This window comes from Plectropomus leopardus, chromosome 12 (genome assembly GCF_026936395.1).
Source record: "Plectropomus leopardus strain MGB_pleo_1.0 chromosome 12, ASM2693639v1, whole genome shotgun sequence".
NCBI lineage: Eukaryota > Metazoa > Chordata > Actinopteri > Perciformes > Serranidae > Plectropomus > Plectropomus leopardus.
Window position 1 is genome coordinate 23712054 of NC_142187.1, and position 17842 is coordinate 23729895.

At 33.7% G+C, this 17842-nt stretch overlaps 1 protein-coding gene across 1 annotated transcript in view; it reads left to right on the top strand.

Moving 5' to 3' along the window:
- The window catches only part of phlpp1 (PH domain and leucine rich repeat protein phosphatase 1), a 93999-nt gene that overhangs the window by 58482 nt on the left and 17675 nt on the right, over positions 1 to 17842 (top strand). The gene's annotated exons all lie outside the window — the stretch shown is intronic.

Below are 17842 nucleotides of genomic sequence, written 5' to 3' on the forward strand. Positions count from 1 at the left end.
ATTTTATGTGGTTTAATGTGGTTGGTAGCTGTTTTTGTGACATGCCATATTTTGACATTTTTGCCATACTATAGCCTTGCATTTTCAGTCATTTTTTCAACATGTCAAATTATGGTGTTTTTGGCACTTTTTGCATCTTTCTATGCTATAACGTTTCTTGGAAGGCAGTTTTTTGTGGTTTAATGTGGTTTTCAGCTGTTTTTGGGAAATGACATATTTTGACATTTTTGCCATACTATAGCCTTGCATTTTCGGTCATTTTTTCTACATGCCAAATTATGGTGTTTTTGGCACTTTTTGCATCTTTCTATGCTTTAGCATTTCTTGGAAGGCTATTTTATGTAGTTTAATGTGGTTGGTGGCTGTTTTTGTGACATGCCATATTTCAACATTTTTGCCATACTATAGCCTTGCATTTTCGGTCATTTTTTACATACTAAATTATGGTGTTTTTGGCACCTTTTCCATCTTTCTATGCTATGACGTATCTTGGAGGGCTGTTTTATATGGTTTAATGTGTTTTTAAGCTGTTTTTGTGACATGCCAAAATTTGATATTTTTGCCATACTATAGCCTTGATTTTTGGTCATTTTTTCGAAAGGCCAAATTATGTCTTTTTTGGCACTTTTTACATTTTTCTATGCTATGGCGTTTCTTGGAAGGCTATTTCATGTGGTCTAATGTGGTTTTCAGCTGTTTTTGGGAAATTATATATTTTGACATTTTTGCCATACTGTAGCCTTGCATTTTCGGTCATTTTTTCAACATATCAAATATGGTATTTTTGGCCCTTTTTTTTAATCTTTCTATGCTATGGCTTGTCTTGGAAGGCTATTTGATGTGGTTTAATGTGGTTTTCAGCTGTTTTTGTGACATGCCATATTTCGACATTTTTGCCATACTATAGCCTTGCATTTTCGGTAATTTTTTTGACATGCCAAATCATGGAGGTTTTTTTTTTTACCCTTTTTGCATCTTTCTATGCTATGGCATTTCTTGGAAGACCATTTAATGTAGTTTAATGTGGTTTTCAGCTGTTTTTGTGACATGCCATATTTCGACATTTTAGCAATACTATAGCTTTGTATTTTTGGTCATTTTTTCGACATGTCAAATTATGGTGTTTTTAGCACTTTTTGCATCTTTCTATGCTATAGCGTTTCTTGGAAGGCAGTTTTATGTAGTTTAATGTGGTTTTTGGCTGTTTTTGTGACATGTCATTTTTTGACATTTTTACCATACTATAGCCTTGCATTTCCGGTCATTTTTTCGACATGCCAAATTATGGTGTTTTTTGGAGTTTTTACATCTTTCTGTGCTATGGCGTTTTTTGGAAGGCTATTTTATGTGGTTTAATGTGGTTTTCAGCGGTTTTTGTGACATGCTATATTTTGACGTTTTTTCCATACTAGCCTTGCATTTTCAGTCATTTTTTCTACATGCCAAATTATGGTGTTTTTGGCACTTTTTGCATCTTTCTATGCTATAGCGTTTCTTGGAAGGCCATTTTATGTGGTTTAATGTGGTTTTTGGCTGTTTTTGGGACATGCCATATTTTGACATTTTTGCCATACTATAGCCTTGCTTTTTGGGTCATTTTTTCAACATGCATTATTGTGGTGTTTTTTATCATTTTGGGAATATTAAATGTTATGGTGTGTTTCAGCACGCTATTTTCTGAAGGTTTCAACTGTTTTCAGCTGTTTTTGGGACATGTCATTTTTTTTTTATATTTTTGCCGGTCATTTTTTTGCAACATGCCTTATTGTGGTGTTTTTGGTCATTTTCTTAAAATTAAATGCTATGGTGTGTTTAAGCATGCTATTTCCTGCAGTTTTCAACTGTTTTCAGCTGTTTTTGGGACATGTCATTTTTTGACATTTTTGCCATACTATAGCCTTGCTTTTTGGGTCATTTTTTCAACATGCATTATTATCCAGTTATTGGTCATTTTTGGAAAATTAAATGCTATGGTGTGTTTCAGCACACTATTTTATGCAGTTTTAGACTGTTTTCAGCTGTTTTTGGGACATGTCATTTTTTGACATTTTTGCCATACTATAGCCTTGCTTTTTGGGTCATTTTTTCAACATGCATTATTGTGGTGTTTTGGGTAATTTTCTTAAAATTAAATGCTATGGTGTATTTCAGCACGCTATTTTATGCAATTTTCAACTGTTTTCAGCTGTTTTTGGGACATGTCATTTTTTGACATTTTTGCCATACTATAGCCTTGCTTTTTGGGTCATGTTTACAACATGCTTTATTGTGGTGTTTTTGGTCATTTTCTTAAAATTAAATGCTATGGTGTGTTTCAGCACGCTATTTTCTGCAGTTTTCAACTGTTTTCAGCTGTTTTTGGGACATTGGGAAATGACATTTTTGCCATACTATAGCCTTGCTTTTTGGGTCATTTTTTCAACAGGCATTATTGTGGTGTTTTGGATCATTTTCTTAAAATTAAATGCTATGGTGTGTCTCAGCATGCTATTTAACACAGCTTTCAGCTGTTTCCAGCTGTTTTCAGCTGTTTTGGGGACATGTCATTTTTTGACATTTTTGCCATACTATAGCCTTGCTTTTTGGGTCATTTTTTCAACATGCATTATTATCCAGTTATTGGTCATTTTCTTAAAATTAAATGTTATGGTGTGTTTCAGCATGCTATTTTATGCAGTTTTAGACTTTTTTCAGCTGTTTTTGGGACAAATAATTTGTGACATTTTTGCCATACTATAGCCTTGCTTTTTGGTTCATTTTTTCAACATGCATTATTGTGGTGTTTTGGGTCATTTTCTTAAAATTAAATGCTATGGTGTCTTTCAGCAAGCTATTTTCTGCAGTTTTAGACTTTTTTCAGCTGTTTTTGGGACAAATAATTTGTGACATTTTTGCCATACTATAGCCTTGCTTTTTGGGTCATTTTTTCAACATGCATTCTTGGGGTGTTTTTGGTCATTTTGGGAATATTAAATGCTATGGTGTGTTTCAGCATGCTATTTTATGCAATTTTCAAGTGTTTTCAGCAGTTTTTGCGACATGTCATTTTTTGACATTTTTGCCATACTATAGCCTTGCTTTTCCGGTCATTTTTTCAACATGCATTCTTGGGGTGTTTTTGGTCATTTTCTTAAAATTAAATGCTATGGTGTGTCTCAGCATGCTATTTAACACAGCTTTCAGCTGTTTCCAGCTGTTTTCAGCTGTTTTGGGGACATGTCATTTTTTGACATTTTTGCCATACTATAGCCTTGCTTTTTGGGTCATTTTTTCAACATGCATTATTATCCAGTTATTGGTCATTTTCTTAAAATTAAATGTTATGGTGTGTTTCAGCATGCTATTTTATGCAGTTTTAGACTTTTTTCAGCTGTTTTTGGGACAAATAATTTGTGACATTTTTGCCATACTATAGCCTTGCTTTTTGGTTCATTTTTTCAACATGCATTATTGTGGTGTTTTGGGTCATTTTCTTAAAATTAAATGCTATGGTGTCTTTCAGCAAGCTATTTTCTGCAGTTTTAGACTTTTTTCAGCTGTTTTTGGGAAAAATAATTTGTGACATTTTTGCCATACTATAGCCTTGCTTTTTGGGTCATTTTTTCAACATGCATTCTTGGGGTGTTTTTGGTCATTTTGGGAATATTAAATGCTATGGTGTGTTTCAGCATGCTATTTTATGCAATTTTCAAGTGTTTTCAGCAGTTTTTGCGACATGTCATTTTTTGACATTTTTGCCATACTATAGCCTTGCTTTTCCGGTCATTTTTTCAACATGCATTCTTGGGGTGTTTTTGGTCATTTTCTTAAAATTAAATGCTATGGTTTGTTTCAGCACGCTATTTTCTGCAGTTTTCAACTATCTTCAGCTGTTTTTGGGACATGTCATTTTTTGCCATTTTTGCCATCCTATAGCCTTGCTTTTTGGGTCATTTTTTCAACATGCATTATTATCCAGTTATTGGTAATTTTTGGAAAATTAAATGCTATGGTTTGTTTCAGCAAGCTATTTTCTGCAGTTTTCAACTATCTTCAGCTGTTTTTGGGACATATCATTTTTTGACATTTTTGCCATACTATAGCCTTGCTTTTTGGGTCATTTTTTCAACATGCATTATTGTGGTGTTTTTGGTCATTTTCTTAAAATTAAATTCTATGGTGTGTTTCAGCACGCTATTTTCTGCAGTTTTCAACTGTTTTCAGCTGTTTATGGGACATGTCATTTTTTGACATTTTTGCCATACTATAGCCTTGCTTTTTGGGTCATTTTTTCAACATGCATTATTGGGGTGTTTTTGGTCATTTTGGGAATATTAAATGCTATGGTGTGTTTCAGCACGCTATTTTCTGCAGTTTTCAAGTGTTTTCAGCGGTTTTTGGGACATGTCATTTTTTGCCATTTTTGCCATACTATAGCCTTGCTTTTTGGGTCATTTTTTCAACATGCATTATTGTGGTGTTATTGGTCATTTTTGGAAAATTAAATGCAATGGTGTGTTTCAGCACGCTATTTTCTGCAGTTTTCAAGTGTTTTCAGCTGTTTTTGGGACATGTCATTTTTTGACATTTTTGCCATACTATAGCCTTGCTTTTTGGGTCATTTTTTCAACATGCATTATTATCCAGTTATTGGTCATTTTCTTAAAATTAAATGCTATGGTGTGTTTCAGCACGCTATTTTCTGCAGTTTTAGACTGTTTTCAGCGGTTTTTGGGACATGTCATTTTTTGCCATTTTTGCCATACTATAGCCTTGCTTTTTGGGTCATTTTTTCAACATGCATTATTATCCAGTTATTGGTCATTTTCTTAAAATTAAATGCTATGGTGTGTTTCAGCACGCTATTTTCTGCAGTTTTCAACTGTTTTCAGCGGTTTTTGGGACATGTCATTTTTTGACATTTTTGCCATACTATAGCCTTGCTTTTTGGGTCATTTTTTCAACATGCATTATTGTGGTGTTATTGGTCATTTTTGGAAAATTAAATGCAATGGTGTGTTTCAGCACGCTATTTTCTGCAGTTTTCAAGTGTTTTCAGCTGTTTTTGGGACATGTCATTTTTTTGAAATTTTTTGCCATACTATAGCCTTGCTTTTTGGGTCATTTTTTCAACATGCATTATTATCCAGTTATTGGTCATTTTCTTAAAATTAAATGCTATGGTGTGTTTCAGCACGCTATTTTCTGCAGTTTTCAACTGTTTTCAGCTGTTTTTGGGACATGTCATTTTCTGAAATTTTTGCCATACTATAGCCTTGCTTTTTGGGTCATTTTTTCAACATGCATTATTGTGGTGTTTTTGGTCATTTTTGGACAACTAATTGCTATGGTGTGTTTCAGCACGCTATTTTATGCAGTTTTAGACTGTTTTCAGCTGTTTTTGGGACATGTCATTTTTTGACATTTTTGACATACTATAGCCTTGCTTTTTGGGTCATTTTTTCAACATGCATTATTGTGGTGTTTTTGGTCATTTTCTTAAAATTAAATGCAATGGTGTGTTTCAGCACGCTATTTTCTGCAGTTTTCAAGTGTTTTCAGCTGTTTTTAGGACATGTCATTTTTTGACATTTTTGCCATACTATAGCCTTGCTTTTTGGGTCATTTTTTCAACATGCATTATTGTGGTGTTATTGGTAATTTTGGGAAAATTAAATGCAATGGTGTGTTTCAGCACGCTATTTCCTGCAGTTTTCAAGTGTTTTCAGCTGTTTTTGGGACATGTCATTTTTTGACATTTTTTGCCATACTATAGCCTTGCTTTTTGGGTCATTTTTTCAACATGCATTATTATCCAGTTATTGGTCATTTTCTTAAAATTAAATGCTATGGTGTGTTTCAGCACGCTATTTTCTGCAGTTTTAGACTGTTTTCAGCTGGTTTTGGGACATGTCATTTTTTGACATTTTTGCCATACTATAGCCTTGCTTTTTGGGTCATTTTTTCAACATGCATTATTATCCAGTTATTGGTCATTTTTGGAAAATGAAATGCAATGGTGTGTTTCAGCACGCTATTTTCTGCAGTTTTCAAGTGTTTTCAGCTGTTTTTGGGACATGTCATTTTTTGACATTTTTGCCATACTATAGCCTTGCTTTTTGGTTTATTTTTTCAACATGCATTATTGGGGTGTTTTTGGTCATTTTGGGAAATTAAATGCAATGGTGTGTTTCAGCACGCTATTTTCTGCAGTTTTCAACTATTTTCAGCTGTTTTTGGGACATGTCATTTTTTGACATTTTTGCCATACTATAGCCTTGCTTTTTGGGTCATTTTTTCAACATGCATTATTATCCAGTTATTGGTCATTTTTGGAAAATTAATTGCTATGGTGTATTTCAGCACGCTATTTTCTGCAGTTTTAGACTGTTTTCAGCTGTTTTTGGGACATGTCATTTTTGACATTTTGCCATACTATAGCCTTGCTTTTTGGGTCATTTTTCAGCATGCATTATTGGGGTGTTTTTGGTCATTTTGGGAATATTAAATGCTATGGTGTGTTTCAGCATGATATTTTATGCAATTTTCAAGTGTTTTCAGCTGTTTTTGGGACATGTCATATTTTGACATTTTTGCCATACTATAGCCTTGCTTTTTGGGTCATTTTTTCAACATGCATTATTGTGGTGTTTTTGGTCATTTTCTTAAAATTAAATGCTATGGTGTGTTTCAGCACGCTATTTCCTGCAGTTTTCAAGTGTTTTCAGCTGTTTTTGGGACATGTCATTTTTTGACATTTTTGCCATACTATAGCCTTGCTTTTTGGGTCATTTTTTCAACATGCATAATTATCCAGTTATTGGTCATTTTCTTCAAATTAAATGCTATGGTGTGTTTCAGCATGCTATTTTATGCAGTTTTAGACTGTTTTCAGCTGTTTTGGGGACATGTAATTTTTTGACATGTTTGCCATACTATAGCCTTGCTTTTTGGTTCATTTTTTCAACATGCATTATTGTGGTGTTTTTGGTCATTTTGGGAATATTAAATGCTATGGTTTGTTTCAGCACACTATTTTCTGCAGTTTTCAACTGTTTTCAGCCGTTTTTGGGACATGTCATTTTTTGACATTTTTGCCATACTATAGCCTTGCTTTTTGGGTCATTTTTTCAACATGCATTATTATCCAGTTATTGGTCATTTTCTTAAAATTAAATGCTATGGTGTGTTTCAGCATGCTATTTTCTGCAGTTTTCAACTGTTTTCAGCGGTTTTTGGGACATGTCATTTTTTGACATTTTTGCCATACTATAGCCTTGCTTTTTGGTTTATTTTTTCAACATGCATTATTGGGGTGTTTTTGGTCATTTTGGGAAATTAAATGCAATGGTGTGTTTCAGCACGCTATTTTCTGCAGTTTTCAACTATTTTCAGCTGTTTTTGGGACATGTCATTTTTTGACATTTTTGCCATACTATAGCCTTGCTTTTTGGGTCATTTTTTCAACATGCATTATTATCCAGTTATTGGTCATTTTTGGAAAATTAATTGCTATGGTGTATTTCAGCACGCTATTTTCTGCAGTTTTAGACTGTTTTCAGTTGTTTTTGGGACATGTCATTTTTGACATTTTTGCCATACTATAGCCTTGCTTTTTGGGTCATTTTTTCAACATGCATTATTGGGGTGTTTTTGGTCATTTTGGGAATATTAAATGCTATGGTGTGTTTCAGCATGATATTTTATGCAATTTTCAAGTGTTTTCAGCTGTTTTTGGGACATGTCATATTTTGACATTTTTGCCATACTATAGCCTTGCTTTTTGGGTCATTTTTTCAACATGCATTATTGTGGTGTTTTTGGTCATTTTCTTAAAATTAAATGCTATGGTGTGTTTCAGCACGCTATTTCCTGCAGTTTTCAAGTGTTTTCAGCTGTTTTTGGGACATGTCATTTTTTGACATTTTTGCCATACTATAGCCTTGCTTTTTGGGTCATTTTTTCAACATGCATAATTATCCAGTTATTGGTCATTTTCTTCAAATTAAATGCTATGGTGTGTTTCAGCATGCTATTTTATGCAGTTTTAGACTGTTTTCAGCTGTTTTGGGGACATGTAATTTTTTGACATGTTTGCCATACTATAGCCTTGCTTTTTGGTTCATTTTTTCAACATGCATTATTGTGGTGTTTTTGGTCATTTTGGGAATATTAAATGCTATGGTTTGTTTCAGCACACTATTTTCTGCAGTTTTCAACTGTTTTCAGCCGTTTTTGGGACATGTCATTTTTTGACATTTTTGCCATACTATAGCCTTGCTTTTTGGGTCATTTTTCAACATGCATTATTATCCAGTTATTGGTCATTTTCTTAAAATTAAATGCTATGGTGTGTTTCAGCATGCTATTTTCTGCAATTTTCAAGTGTTTTCAGCTGGTTTTGGGAAATGTCATTTTTTGACATTTTTGCCATACTATAGCCTTGCTTTTTGATTCATTTTTTCAACATGCATTATTGTGGTGTTTTTGGTCATTTTTGGATAACTAATTGCTATGGTGTGTTTCAGCACGCTATTTTATGCAGTTTTAGACTGTTTTCAGCTGTTTTTGGGACATGTCATTTTTTGACATTTTTGCCATACTATAGCCTTGCTTTTTGGGTCATTTTTTCAACATGCATTATTGTGGTGTTTTTGGTCATTTTCTTAAAATTAAATGCAATGGTGTGTTTCAGCACGCTATTTTCTGCAGTTTTCAAGTGTTTTCAGCTGTTTTTAGGACATGTCATTTTTTGACATTTTTGCCATACTATAGCCTTGCTTTTTGGGTCATTTTTTCAACATGCATTATTGTGGTGTTATTGGTAATTTTGGGAAAATTAAATGCAATGGTGTGTTTCAGCACGCTATTTCCTGCAGTTTTCAAGTGTTTTCAGCTGTTTTTGGGACATGTCATTTTTTGACATTTTTTGCCATACTATAGCCTTGCTTTTTGGGTCATTTTTTCAACATGCATTATTATCCAGTTATTGGTCATTTTCTTAAAATTAAATGCTATGGCGTGTTTCAGCACGCTATTTTCTGCAGTTTTCAACTGTTTTCAGCTGGTTTTGGGACATGTCATTTTTTGACATTTTTGCCATACTATAGCCTTGCTTTTTGGGTCATTTTTTCAACATGCATTATTATCCAGTTATTGGTCATTTTTGGAAAATGAAATGCAATGGTGTGTTTCAGCACGCTATTTTCTGCAGTTTTCAACTGTTTTCAGCGGTTTTTGGGACATGTCATTTTTTGACATTTTTGCCATACTATAGCCTTGCTTTTTGGTTTATTTTTTCAACATGCATTATTGGGGTGTTTTTGGTCATTTTGGGAAATTAAATGCAATGGTGTGTTTCAGCACGCTATTTTCTGCAGTTTTCAACTATTTTCAGCTGTTTTTGGGACATGTCATTTTTTGACATTTTTGCCATACTATAGCCTTGCTTTTTGGGTCATTTTTTCAACATGCATTATTATCCAGTTATTGGTCATTTTTGGAAAATTAATTGCTATGGTGTATTTCAGCACGCTATTTTCTGCAGTTTTAGACTGTTTTCAGCTGTTTTTGGGACATGTCATTTTTTGACATTTTTGCCATACTATAGCCTTGCTTTTTGGGTCATTTTTTCAACATGCATTATTGGGGTGTTTTTGGTCATTTTGGGAATATTAAATGCTATGGTGTGTTTCAGCATGATATTTTATGCAATTTTCAAGTGTTTTCAGCTGTTTTTGGGACATGTCATATTTTGACATTTTTGCCATACTATAGCCTTGCTTTTTGGGTCATTTTTTCAACATGCATTATTGTGGTGTTTTTGGTCATTTTCTTAAAATTAAATGCTATGGTGTGTTTCAGCACGCTATTTCCTGCAGTTTTCAAGTGTTTTCAGCTGTTTTTGGGACATGTCATTTTTTGACATTTTTGCCATACTATAGCCTTGCTTTTTGGGTCATTTTTTCAACATGCATAATTATCCAGTTATTGGTCATTTTCTTCAAATTAAATGCTATGGTGTGTTTCAGCATGCTATTTTATGCAGTTTTAGACTGTTTTCAGCTGTTTTGGGGACATGTAATTTTTTGACATGTTTGCCATACTATAGCCTTGCTTTTTGGTTCATTTTTTCAACATGCATTATTGTGGTGTTTTTGGTCATTTTGGGAATATTAAATGCTATGGTTTGTTTCAGCACACTATTTTCTGCAGTTTTCAACTGTTTTCAGCCGTTTTTGGGACATGTCATTTTTTGACATTTTTGCCATACTATAGCCTTGCTTTTTGGGTCATTTTTTCAACATGCATTATTATCCAGTTATTGGTCATTTTCTTAAAATTAAATGCTATGGTGTGTTTCAGCATGCTATTTTCTGCAGTTTTCAACTGTTTTCAGCGGTTTTTGGGACATGTCATTTTTTGACATTTTTGCCATACTATAGCCTTGCTTTTTGGTTTATTTTTTCAACATGCATTATTGGGGTGTTTTTGGTCATTTTGGGAAATTAAATGCAATGGTGTGTTTCAGCACGCTATTTTCTGCAGTTTTCAACTATTTTCAGCTGTTTTTGGGACATGTCATTTTTTGACATTTTTGCCATACTATAGCCTTGCTTTTGGGTCATTTTTCAACATGCATTATTATCCAGTTATTGGTCATTTTTGGAAAATTAATTGCTATGGTGTATTTCAGCACGCTATTTTCTGCAGTTTTAGACTGTTTTCAGCTGTTTTTGGGACATGTCATTTTTTGACATTTTTGCCATACTATAGCCTTGCTTTTTGGGTCATTTTTTCAACATGCATTATTGGGGTGTTTTTGGTCATTTTGGGAATATTAAATGCTATGGTGTGTTTCAGCATGATATTTTATGCAATTTTCAAGTGTTTTCAGCTGTTTTTGGGACATGTCATATTTTGACATTTTTGCCATACTATAGCCTTGCTTTTTGGGTCATTTTTTCAACATGCATTATTGTGGTGTTTTTGGTCATTTTCTTAAAATTAAATGCTATGGTGTGTTTCAACATGCTATTTTCTGCAGTTTTCAAGTGTTTTCAGCAGTTTTTGGGACATGTCATTTTTTGACATTCTTGCCATACTATAGCCTTGCTTTTTGGGTCATTTTTTCAACATGCATAATTATCCAGTTATTGGTCATTTTCTTCAAATTAAATGCTATGGTGTGTTTCAGCATGCTATTTTATGCAGTTTTAGACTGTTTTCAGCTGTTTTGGGGACATGTAATTTTTTGACATGTTTGCCATACTATAGCCTTGCTTTTTGGTTCATTTTTTCAACATGCATTATTGTGGTGTTTTTGGTCATTTTGGGAATATTAAATGCTATGGTTTGTTTCAGCACACTATTTTCTGCAGTTTTCAACTGTTTTCAGCCGTTTTTGGGACATGTCATTTTTTGACATTTTTGCCATACTATAGCCTTGCTTTTTGGGTCATTTTTTCAACATGCATTATTATCCAGTTATTGGTCATTTTCTTAAAATTAAATGCTATGGTGTGTTTCAGCATGCTATTTTCTGCAATTTTCAAGTGTTTTCAGCTGGTTTTGGGAAATGTCATTTTTTGACATGTTTGCCATACTATAGCCTTGCTTTTTGGGTCATTTTTTCAACATGCATTATTGTGGTGTTTTTGGTCATTTTTGGATAACTAATTGCTATGGTGTGTTTCAGCACGCTATTTTATGCAGTTTTAGACTGTTTTCAGCTGTTTTTGGGACATGTCATTTTTTGACATTTTTGCCATACTATAGCCTTGCTTTTTGGGTCATTTTTTCAACATGCATTATTGTGGTGTTTTTGGTCATTTTCTTAAAATTAAATGCAATGGTGTGTTTCAGCACGCTATTTTCTGCAGTTTTCAAGTGTTTTCAGCTGTTTTTAGGGACATGTCATTTTTTGACATTTTTGCCATACTATAGCCTTGCTTTTTTGGGTCATTTTTTCAACATGCATTATTGTGGTGTTATTGGTAATTTTGGGAAAATTAAATGCAATGGTGTGTTTCAGCACGCTATTTCCTGCAGTTTTCAAGTGTTTTCAGCTGTTTTTGGGACATGTCATTTTTTGACATTTTTTGCCATACTATAGCCTTGCTTTTTGGGTAATTTTTTCAACATGCATTATTATCCAGTTATTGGTCATTTTCTTAAAATTAAATGCTATGGCGTGTTTCAGCACGCTATTTTATGCAGTTTTAGACTGTTTTTAGCTGTTTTTGGGACATGTCATTTTTTGACATGTTTGCCATACTATAGCCTTGCTTTTTGGGTCATTTTTTCAACATGCATTATTGTGGTGTTTTTGGTCATTTCTTAAAATTAAATGCTATGGTGTGTTTCAGCACGCTATTTTCTGCAGTTTTAGACTGTTTTCAGCTGTTTTTGGGACATGTCATTTTTTGACATTTTTTACATACTATAGCCTTGCTTTTTGGTTCATTTTTTCAACATGCATTATTGGGGTGTTTTTGGTCATTTTGGGAATATTAAATGCTATGGTGTGTTTCAGCATGATATTTTATGCAATTTTCAAGTGTTTTCAGCTGTTTTTGGGACATGTCATATTTTGACATTTTTGCCATACTATAGCCTTGCTTTTTGGGTCATTTTTTCAACATGCATTATTGGGGTGTTTTTGGTCATTTTGGGAATATTAAATGCTATGGTGTGTCTCAGCATGCTATTTCATGCAATTTTCAGCTGTTTTCAGCGCTTTTTGGGACATGTCATTTTTTGACATTTTTGCCATACTATAGCCTTGCTTTTTGATTCATTTTTTCAACATGCATTATTATCCAGTTATTGGTCATTTTCTTAAAATTAAATGCTATGGTGTGTTTCAGCACGCTATTTTCTGCAATTTTCAAGTGTTTTCAGCTGGTTTTGGGAAATGTCATTTTTTGACATTTTTGCCATACTATAGCCTTGCTTTTTGATTCATTTTTTCAACATGCATTATTGTGGTGTTTTTGGTCATTTTTGGATAACTAATTGCTATGGTGTGTTTCAGCACGCTATTTTCTGCAGTTTTCAAGTGTTTTCAGCTGTTTTTGGGACATGTCATTTTTTGACATTTTTGCCATACTATAGCCTTGCTTTTTGGGTCATTTTTTCAACATGCATTATTGTGGTGTTTTTGGTCATTTTTGGATAACTAATTGCTATGGTGTGTTTCAGCACGCTATTTTCTGCAGTTTTAGACTGTTTTCAGCTGTTTTTGGGACATGTCATTTTTTGACATTTTTGCCATACTATAGCCTTGCTTTTTGGGTCATGTTTTCAACATGCATTATTGGGGTGTTTTTGGTCAGTTTTGGAAAATTAATTGCTATGGCGTATCTCAGCATGCTATTTCATGCAATTTTCAGCTGTTTTCAGCGGTTTTTGGGACATGTCATTTTTTGACATTTTTGCCATACTATAGCCTTGCTTTTTGGGTCATTTTTTCAACATGCATTATTGGGGTGTTTTTGGTCATTTTGGGAATATTAAATGCTATGGTGTGTCTCAGCATGCTATTTCATGCAATTTTCAGCTGTTTTCAGCGCTTTTTGGGACATGTCATTTTTTGACATTTTTGCCATACTATAGCCTTGCTTTTTGATTCATTTTTTCAACATGCATTATTATCCAGTTATTGGTCATTTTCTTAAAATTAAATGCTATGGTGTGTTTCAGCACGCTATTTTCTGCAATTTTCAAGTGTTTTCAGCTGGTTTTGGGAAATGTCATTTTTTGACATTTTTGCCATACTATAGCCTTGCTTTTTGATTCATTTTTTCAACATGCATTATTGTGGTGTTTTTGGTCATTTTTGGATAACTAATTGCTATGGTGTGTTTCAGCACGCTATTTTCTGCAGTTTTAGACTGTTTTCAGCTGTTTTTGGGACATGTCATTTTTTGACATTTTTGCCATACTATAGCCTTGCTTTTTGGGTCATTTTTTCAACATGCATTATTGTGGTGTTTTTGGTCATTTTTGGATAACTAATTGCTATGGTGTGTTTCAGCACGCTATTTTCTGCAGTTTTAGACTGTTTTCAGCTGTTTTTGGGACATGTCATTTTTTGACATTTTTGCCATACTATAGCCTTGCTTTTTGGTTCATTTTTTCAACATGCATTATTGGGGTGTTTTTGGTCAGTTTTGGAAAATTAATTGCTATGGCGTGTCTCAGCATGCTATTTCATGCAATTTTCAGCTGTTTTCAGCAGTTTTAGGGACATGTCATTTTTTTGACATTTTTGCCTTACTATAGCCTTGCATTTTCGGTCATTTTTTCGACATGCCAAATCATTGTGTTTTTGGCCCTTTTTGCATCTTTCTATGCTATAGCGTTTGTTGGAAGGCAATGTTATGTAGTGTAGTGTGGTTTTTGGCTTTTTTTGTGACATGCCATAGTTCAACATTTTTGCCATCGGATATCATGGTGTTATTGGCCGTTTTTGCAACATACTATGTCAATGCGTTTCCAGGCATGCTTATTGGCGGTTCTAAACCAATTTTCCTGGGGGGTTCAAAAGTTTTTTCAAAGGGACACATTCAACCTGGACAAAAGAGACAAAGACAAGCATTCAACCATTCAAAATCTTTAATTTAAATAATTATAACATAATATATAGTACTGGCGCACAGAAACAGTATTCTAGTTACAGTTCAGTTTTGTTTGAATGTTAGCTACAATTTTCTACAATATTACAAAAAATAAATATAAAACAAACAAAACCAAAACATTCTCGTTGACTTGAGCAACAAATCAGTGTTCAAGCCTTCAGCGCATTTAGTTCAGTAAAAGAAGTACAATAACAACAAAAATACCATTATTAACATTTGTTTCAGTAACAATGCTGACAATGAAGACAAAATAAAACAATAAGAGCTTCCTTCTGTTTTCCTTTATAAGATTTTACATGACAGCAACTGTAGTCTGCAGTTCTGGTGATTTCTGGCAAACTGATCAATTCTTTGTTCTTGCTTCTGCCTCTTGTCACCTGGTCAGTGTGGTATTTTTCGAGTCATCCGCTGTTTAGTCAGCCATCCAGTGGTGGTGCAGTACTCGAAAGGATCCGACTGTAAAAAAAGACTACGCGCCATGGTTCTGCCTTTCACATAGGCACAAACTTAAATTCAGTGTTACATAGGCAATGGCCCTTGTCAGCACTGCCACTGGGCACACTATTTAATGCTGGTTTGAGGTTTTTTCAGCTGTTTTTGGGACATGCCATATTTTGACATTTTTACCATACTATAGCCTTGCATTTCCGGTCATTTTTTCGACACGCCAAATTATGGTGTTTTTTGCACTTTTTACATTTTTCTATGCCATGGCGTTTCTTGGAAGGCTATTTTATGTGGTTTAATGTGGTTTTTGGCTGTTTTTGGGACATGCCATATTTTGACATTTTTGCCATACTATAGCCTTGCTTTTTGGGTCATTTTTTCAACATGCATTATTGTGGTGTTTTTGGTCATTTTTGCAAAATTAAATGCTATGGTGTGTTTCAGCACGCTATTTCCTGCAGTTTTCAAGTGTTTTCAGCTGTTTTTGGGACATGTCATTTTTTGACATTTTTGCCATACTATAGCCTTGCTTTTTGGGTCATTTTTTCAACATGCATTATTATCCAGTTATTGGTCATTTTCTTAAAATTAAATGCTATGGTGTGTTTCAGCACGCTATTTCCTGCAGTTTTCAACTGTTTTCAGCGGTTTTTGGGACATGTCATTTTTTGACATTTTTGCCATACTATAGCCTTGCTTTTTTGGGTCATTTTTGCAACATGCATTATTATGGTGTTTTTGGTCATTTCTTAAAATTAAATGCTATAGTGTGTTTCAGCATCGCTATTTTCTGCAGTTTTCAACTGTTTTCAGCGGTTTTTAGGACATGTCATTTTTGACATTTTGCCATACTATAGCCTTGCTTTTTTGGGTCATTTTTTCAACATGCATTATTATCCAGTTATTGGTCATTTTCTTAAAATTAAATGCTATGGTGTGTTTCAACCGCTATTTCCTGCAGTTTTCAACTGTTTTCAGCAGTTTTAGGACATGTCATTTTTGACATTTTACATATAGCTTGCTTTTTTGGGTCATTTTTTCAACATGCATTATTATGGTGTTTTTGGTCATTTTCTTAAAATTAAATGCTATGGTGTGTTTCAGCACGCTATTTCCCGCAGTTTTCAAGTGTTTTCAGCGGTTTTTGGGACATGTCATTTTTTGACATTTTTGCCATACTATAGCCTTGCATTTCCGGTCATTTTTAAAGCACAAATTATCCAGTGTTTTTGCACTTTTTACATTTTTCTATGCTATGGCGTTTCTTGGAAGGCTATTTTCTGGTTTAATGTGGTTTTGGCTGTTTTGGGACATGCTATATTTTGACATGTTTGCCATACTATAGCCTTGCTTTTGGGTCATTTTTTCAACATGCATTATTATGGTGTTTTTGGTCATTTTTCTTAAAATTAAATGCTATAGTGTGTTTCAGCACGCTATTTTCTTACCAGTTTTCAACTGTTTTCAGCTGTTTTGGGACATGTCATTTTTGACATTTTTGCCATACTATAGCCTTGCTTTTTGGGTCATTTTGCAACATGCATTATTATCCAGTTATTGGTCATTTTCTTAAAATTAAATGCTATGGTGTGTTTCAGCACACTATTTTCTGCAGTTTTCAAGACTGTTTTCAGCTGTTTTTTAGGACATGTCATTTTTTGACATGTTTGCCACACGATAGCCTTGCTTTTTGGGTCATTTTTTCAACATGCATTATTATCCAATTATTGGTCATTTTCTTAAAATTAAATGCTATAGTGTGTTTCAGCACGCTATTTTCTGCAGTTTTCAACTGTTTTTCAGCGGTTTTTGGGACATGTCATTTTTTGACATTTTGCCATACTATAGCCTTGCTTTTTGGGTCATTTTTCAACATGCATTATTATGGTGTTATTGGTAATTTTGGGAAAATTAAATGCAATGGTGTGTTTCATGCACTATTTCCTGCAGTTTTTTCAAGTGTTTTCAGCTGTTTTAGGACATGTCATTTTTGACATGTTTGCCATACTATAGCCTTGCTTTTTTTGGTCATTTTCAACATGCATTATTATGGTGTTTTGGTCATTTTCTTAAAATTAAATGCTATGTTTCAACCGCATTTTCTACAGTTTTCAACTGTTTTCCAGCAGTTTTAGGACATATCATTTTTGACATTTTGCCATACTATAGCCTTGCTTTTTGGGTCATTTTTCAACATGCATTATTATGGTGTTATTGGTCATTTTCTTAAAATTAAATGCTATGGTGTGTTTCAGCATGCTATTTCCTGCAGTTTTCAACTGTTTTCAGCGGTTTTGGGACATGTCATTTTTTGACATGTTTGCCATACTATAGCCTTGCTTTTTTGGGTCATTTTTTGCAACATGCATTATTATGGTGTTTTTGGTCATTTTCTTAAAATTAAATGCTATGGTGTGTTTCAGCACACTATTTTCTGCAGTTTTCAACTGTTTTCAGTGGTTTTGGACATGTCATATTTTGACATTTTTTGCCATACTATAGCCTTGCATTTTGGGTCATTTTTTCAACATGCATTATTATGGTGTTTTTGGTCATTTTCTTAAAATTAAATGCTATGGTGTGTTTCAGCACTATTTCCTGCAGTTTTCAACTGTTTTCAGCTGGTTTTTTGGGACATGTCATATTTTGACATGTTTGCCATACTATAGCCTTGCTTTTTGGGTCATTTTTCAACATGCATTATTGGTGTTTTTGGTCATTTTCTTAAAATTTTTATAAATGCTATGGTGTTTCAAGGCCTATTTCCTATGTAT